The 6,203-nt window shown below is 45.1% G+C and overlaps 1 protein-coding gene across 1 annotated transcript in view; it reads right to left on the reverse strand.

The window, feature by feature from the left end:
- LOC126987458 (paramyosin-like) overlaps positions 1-3,435 on the reverse strand; it is a 55,151-nt gene extending 51,716 nt beyond the window's left edge. The window contains exons 1-2 of the mRNA XM_050844424.1: positions 3,429-3,435; positions 2,407-2,490 (exon numbers count right to left, since the gene is read on the reverse strand). The gene's annotated coding sequence lies outside the window, so the exon portion shown is untranslated. The remainder of the gene's footprint in view (positions 1-2,406; positions 2,491-3,428) is intronic.
- Between the last annotated feature and the right edge of the window lie 2,768 nt (positions 3,436-6,203).

Here is a 6,203-nt window from a genome sequence, read left to right on the forward strand (position 1 = left end):
GTATTTCCGCGCCCCATACCGAGTGCCAAATAAATTTAAACAAAACAAATATAATTTAACCTAACCTACCTAACTGGGGGGGCTTAGCCCACTCGACCCCCAAAAGCTGTATCAGTACTAACACTCACAAACACTTGGTCATTTTCCATGACATTTACGTCCTGGATTAATGCATAAAAGTTTCTTGTGGTATAAATACGTTCTTCATTTGAATGGGAACCACGGAGGAAAATATTTCATCAGGTGAGCAAAAAAAAAGACTACAGAAACCGAAGGATGGGACAACAGATAAAGGGAGGAGGGCGAGGTGGCCAGCAGACGCTATCATAGTTACCGGGAGCGAGTGGTTCAAAAACTGTTCTCGGTCGGTCCCGTGGATTTCTGACCAATGACCTTGTCCGTTATATCCGAAATCCCGAACACGAACATTTTTTTTACTTACATTGTAAGGGGGACCAGGTGCAATATCAAGAGCTAGCATGCATCAGGAATATACTTAGAAACATGTTTGCAAACTTAGAATATGTAATTTTGGCGATAGTGACAAAAAATAATCTGAGAGCTAGAAATAAAGGAGGAAAAAAAAAATTTTAAAGGCTGTTTTCTCAAAACCGTTTTTCTCACATTTTTCCCTATTTCTCTGTAACAAATTAACCAATTTTGATGTTTTAGGTACCATTTTAAAGAGGACTAAATGCACAGTGACAATAGACTTTTCTTTTTTTTCACGAAAGTGAACCATTTAACCCGGTAGCTGCACCTCTAAGCAAGAGAAATGAGAAAAAATCATCACTCATGCAAACCATTTCATAATATATATCAACGCATTTGTGGACAGTTTATGTATCATCTATTTTGGGGGGGTTATAACATGACAAAAATTTGGCCCGTCGCGTGTACACGGTAAAGCCACAAATTTTGCCCGTCACTGGTACATGGTAAAGCCACAAATTTGACCCGTCACTGCTACACGGTAAAGCCACAAATTTGGCCCGTCACTGGTACATGGTAAAGCCACAAAATTGGCCCATCGCTGCTACACGGTAATGCCACAAATTTGGCCCGTCAGTGGTGCACGGTAAAGCCACAAATTTGGCCCGTCAGTGGTACACGGTAAAGCCACAAATCTGGCCTGTCAGTGGTACACGGTAAAGCCACAAATTTGGCCCGTCAGTGGTACACGGTAAAGCCACAAATTTGGCCCATCAGTGGTACACGGTAAAGCCACAAATCTGGCCCGTCAGTGGTACACGGTAAAGCCACAAATTTGGCCCATCAGTGGTACACGGTAAAGCCACAAATTTGGCCCATCAGTGATACAAGGTAAAGCCACAAATTTGGCCCGTCAGTGGTACACAGTAAAGCCACAAATTTGGCCCGTCGCTGGTACACAGTAAAGCCACAAATTTGGCCCATTGCTGGTACACAGTAAAGCCACAAATTTGGCCCGTTGCTGGTACACAGTAAAGCCACAAATTTGGCCCGTCGCTAGTACACAGTAAAGCCACAAATTTGGCCCGTCGCTGGTACACAGTAAAGCCACAAATTTGGCCCGTTGCTGGTACACGGTAAAGCCACAAATTTGGCCCGTCGCTGCTACACAGTAAAGCCACAAATTTGGCCCGTCACTGCTACACGGTAAAGCCACAAATTTGGCCCGTCACTGCTACACAGTAAAGCCACAAATTTGGCCCGTCACTGCTACACAGTAAAGCCACAAATTTGACCCGTCGCTGGTACTGGATTAAACATGAGTGAAAAAAAAAACGTAAAAAAATAAAAGAAACTGAAAAATCTGGCTCTTTATTTTTGTTTCAACACTTGCAAGTTTTATATCTATGTAAAAATTTATCCTAAGTATGTGAGTAACTGAATGGAATTGAAAATTTTCAAAATTGTAAAAACATTTTTTTCATATGTATTTTTTTTTTCTATTCATCAAAATCCTTTGAAACTTCTGTAATATCCTCACATCATTCAGGTCTAAAAGACATGTGAGTAAATTTTTTTGTTCAATAGTTTTGAAAATAGAAATCTACCGACGGTTCCCTTAAGTTAGGTTAGTTTATATTTATTCAGCATGCACAGATGAGATGTGAGAGCAGGGGGCGAGCCGTTAGGGAAGGTTACGCTAGGTTAGGTTACTTAGGTTAGTTTCTTTCAAATTGCGGTGCGGGCCAGTGAGTCTAAAATGAAACACTCCACCCTCTCTCTCTCTCTCTCTCTCTCTCTCTCTCTCTCTCTCTCTCTCTCTCTGGGGGGTTCTCTCTCTCTCTCTCTGGGGTGTTCTCTCTCTCTCTCTCTCTCTCTCTCTCTCTCTCTCTCTCGGGGGAATAAAATATAATAAATGGAGTAGCGCCAGAATGTTATGCGCCAGAAACACATTATTTCAAACACCGAAATTACCACAAAAATAGAAGTACTGTCCAGGAAGTGTCCCCGGAGGCTGTCACTTGCCCACACGTGCCCCGCTGCCGTGCCCGCCGTGTGCTGGGTTAGTATGCAGGAGTACTATAAGTCCGGCAAATCTTAAGTGGCGGCTCTGACGTAGACAGCCGCTAGACACTGGTGCTAGGTCTCCACCTGACCTCGCGTACCGTGCCTCTCACACCCTTCTCTCTCTCTCTCTCTCTCTCTTTCTCTCTCACTCTAGTATTAAAACAAATATGTTTTTTAGGATTGATTCTCTATCTGTGAGTGAATACAAAGAAATTTGTACAACACTTGGCAGCGTTGCCGCCGCGGCGTTGTCACGCTCTTCTCAACCCAACACACCGCAGTTGCCAGTTGCCCTGCCTGCTTTAATTATCGCATTTCTGCCATTTTTTAGTGTGTGTCTGCCATCTGCCGTCAATGTCAGCCATACGGCATAATTATGATAAAATATGGAGACTGTACCTGTATATGGAATGCCAGGACCGTCAAGCAAAGTCTGTGTGAGTCATGCAGGTGAATGGTGAGGTGCCGCTGGGGATGGCCAGGCAGTGGGGAAGGATCGAGTGCTCGCTGAGAACACCAAAATACTACACTTTGACCTTATTTCCACACCACCCAAGGGGCAGAGTCTTGCTGCGATTTTGTAAGAGGTTTATTATTAATATTATTATTATTATTATTATTATTATTATTATTATTATTATGCATTGTCGTGCACCATACTCCCCGAATGAGAGTAAACCCCCACTTTTCTCTCTTTCGCACACACACACACACACACACACACACACACACACACACACACACACAGAGAGAGAGAGAGAGAGAGAGAGAGAGAGAGAGAGAGAGAGAGAGAGAAGGGTGTGCGAGGTCAGTTGGAGACGTGGCAACAGGGTCTAGCGGGCTGTCTACGTCAGAGCCGCCACTTAAGATTTGCCGGACCCGTGGGACTCACTGGGAAGGCAATACTATAAAAAATAATAGCCCCTAACACGACGCGGCGGCCAAGCCTCGGAGTCCCCGCCTGGGGGGGGGACCACAAATTCCCCCAGGGAGGACTCCCCTTCTGGCTGCCGACCCGAGAGGTGTCTTGATAACTCCTCGAACCTTTCTTCTCAATTTCTGCAACATTCGCGGTCTTCGCTCTAATTTTCATTCTGTGGAACATCATCTCTCCTCCTCTAAACCTCACCTTCTCTTCCTTACCGAAACACAGGTTTCTGAGGCTACTGACAGCAATCTCTACTCTGTTCCCTCCTACTATCTCTATCCTAAATTTCAATCCAAAGCTGGATGTTGCGCCTACATGCGCAACGACATCACTTGCTCTCGTGCCCACGACCTTGACTCTTCTGAATTTTCCACCATCTGGTTAAGACTTCACTGTCATTCTATTACTAAATACATCTGTGCTGTTTATCTCACCTAACTCTACCAACTATGTAAAATTCTTTGACTATTTGAATTCTAAAGTGGAGCACATCTTGACCCACTCTCCCTTCGCTGAAATCTCCATCCTAGGAGATTTCAATGTTCACCACCAGCTTTGGCTTTCATCCTCTTTCACTGACCATCCTGGTGAACAAGCCTACAACTTTGCTATCCTCAACGACCTAGAGCAGTTGGTCCAGCATACACGTATTCCTGACCGTCTTGGAGATCGGCCCAACATTCTAGACCTCTTCCTTACCTCAAACCCTTCTGCTTATTCTGTCAAACTGTTCTCTCCGTTGGGCTCCTCCGATCACAATCTTATTTCTGCATCCTGTCCTATCGCTCCAGTACACCCTCTGGACCCACCGAAGAGGCGATGCTTCTGGCATTTTGCTTCAGCTCGGTGGGACGACCTGAGGATGTACTTTTCCGATTTCCCGTGGAATGATTATTGCTTCCAGGATAGAGACCCCTCTGTGTGTGCTCAGCGCATCACAGAGGTGATTGTCTCTGGAATGGAGGCATACATTCCTCGTTCTTTCTCTACTCCTCACGCTAAAAAGCCTTGGTTTAATCACGCTTGTTCTCGTGCTGTCAATGATAGAGAGGTAGCTCACAAAAGATACCAGAGCCTTCAAACTAATGCTAATTATGAACTTTACATTTCTGCCCGAAATCGTGCCAAATCTATTCTCCGACTAACCAAAAATTCTTTCATTAATAGAAAATGTCAAAACCTTGCTTTCTCTAACTCTTCCGTGACTTCTGGCATCTTGCCAAAACATCTCCTCCAACTTCACTTCTTCATCTTTCCCTCCACTCCTCAGTCCTGACGGCAACACTGCCGTCTCATCTATCTCTAAGGCTGAACTCTTCTCTCAAACTTTTTCTAAAAACTCCACTCTGGACGATTCTGGGCATATTCCTCCCACTCATCCCCCCTCTGACTCCTTTATGCCTGTTATAAAGATTCTTCAAAATGATGTTTTCTATGCCCTCTCTGGCCTCAATCCTCAGAAGGCTTATGGACCTGATGGAGTGCCTCCTATTGTCCTAAAAAACTGTGCCTCCGTGCTGTCACCCTGCCTGGTCAAACTCTTTCGCCTCTGCCTGTCAACATCTACCTTTCCTTCTTGCTGGAAGTATGCCTTCATACAGCCTGTACCTAAGAAGGGTGACCGCTCCAATCCCTCAAACTACCGTCCTATTGCTTTACTTTCTTGTCTATCTAAAGCTTTTGAATCAATCCTTAACCGGAAGATTCAAAACACCTTTCCACTTCTGACCTTCTATCTGATCGCCAGTATGGGTTCCGCAAGGGGCGTTCTACTGGTGATCTCCTAGCCTTCTTAACTGACTCTTGGTCATCCTCTCTTAGCCGTTTCTGTGAAACTTTTGCTATTGCGCTGGACATATCAAAAGCTTTTGATAGGGTCTGGCACAAATCTTTGCTTTCTAAACTACCCTCCTACGGTTTCTATCCTCTCTGTACCTTTATCTCCAGTTTCCTTTCTGACCGTTCTATTTCTGCCGTGGTAGACGGTCACTGTTCTTCCCCTAAATCTCTTAACAGTGGTGTCCCACAGGGTTCTGTCCTATCTCCCACTCTTTTTCTGTTGTTCATTGATGATCTTCTTTCCAAAACGAACTGTCCTATCCATTCCTACGCCGATGATTCCACTCTGCATTATTCAACTTCTTTTAATAGAAGACCCACCCTTCAGGAACTTAACGACTCAAGGCTGGAGGCTGCAGAACGCTTAGCCTCAGACCTTACTATTATTTCCGATTGGGGCAAGAAGAACCTGGTGTCCTTCAACGCCTCAAACACACAGTTTCTCCACCTATCCACTCGACACAATCTTCCAAACAACTATCCCCTATTCTTTGACAACACCCAGCTATCACCTTCCTCAACACTAAACATCCTCGGTCTATCCTTAACTCAAAATCTCAACTGGAAACTTCATATCTCATCTCTTACTAAATCAGCTTCCTCGAGGCTGGGCGTTCTGTACCGTCTCCGCCAGTTCTTCTCCCCTGCACAGTTGCTGTCCATAATACAGGGGCCTTGTCCGCCCTCGTATGGAGTATGCATCTCATGTGTGGGAAGGGCTCCACCCACACAGCTCTTCTGGACAGAGTGGAGGCAAAGGCTCTTCGTCTCATCAGCTCTCCTCCTCATACTGATAGTCTTCTACCTCTTAAATTCCGCCGCAATGTTGCCTCTCTTTCTATCTTCTATCGATATTTCCACGCTGACTGCTCTTCTGAACTTGCTAACTGCATGCCTCCCCCCCTCCCGCGGCCCCGCTGCACTCGACTTTCTACTC

Source organism: Eriocheir sinensis, chromosome 64, assembly GCF_024679095.1.
Source record: "Eriocheir sinensis breed Jianghai 21 chromosome 64, ASM2467909v1, whole genome shotgun sequence".
NCBI lineage: Eukaryota > Metazoa > Arthropoda > Malacostraca > Decapoda > Varunidae > Eriocheir > Eriocheir sinensis.